Here is a 456-nt window from a genome sequence, read left to right on the forward strand (position 1 = left end):
TTTCATTTCCCCTCCGCCGCTGCTGCTTAATTAGGCACTTGGTCCACGATCAAACACACCGCTTTTTGGACACGGGGATTTTAGCACTTTAGGCTCAAACTATGATTATACAGACTGGAAGAGTCTACACAATGAATGAAAAGCCAATCTAGCAAAAAGTAGTGGAATCGCTACTTTTGATGCGGAGGGGGTCGGAACCGCAGTGAGCCACTCTCCCCTCGCTTCCCCGGCGCCTCGGAGACAAGAAACCGAAAGGATGGGCGGGGCCTGCCGCGACCCTCGCGGCCTGCGCGGACCTGGGCGGGCCTCCAGGTTTCCCAGCAAGCTCCAGGACTGAGGAGGTGGGGAAAGGAGGTCATCGCGCCTGCGTGTTAGGAGGTGTGACCCGGGTGGGAAAGCTCTCCACGTCCGCCATTTTGGCTGCCTTCTGTCGGTCTGTTCAGTTACCACGTGAAC

Source organism: Neophocaena asiaeorientalis, unplaced genomic scaffold (assembly GCF_003031525.2).
Source record: "Neophocaena asiaeorientalis asiaeorientalis breed wild unplaced genomic scaffold, Neophocaena_asiaeorientalis_V1.1 scaffold65, whole genome shotgun sequence".
In the NCBI taxonomy this organism is placed as follows: domain Eukaryota; kingdom Metazoa; phylum Chordata; class Mammalia; order Artiodactyla; family Phocoenidae; genus Neophocaena; species Neophocaena asiaeorientalis.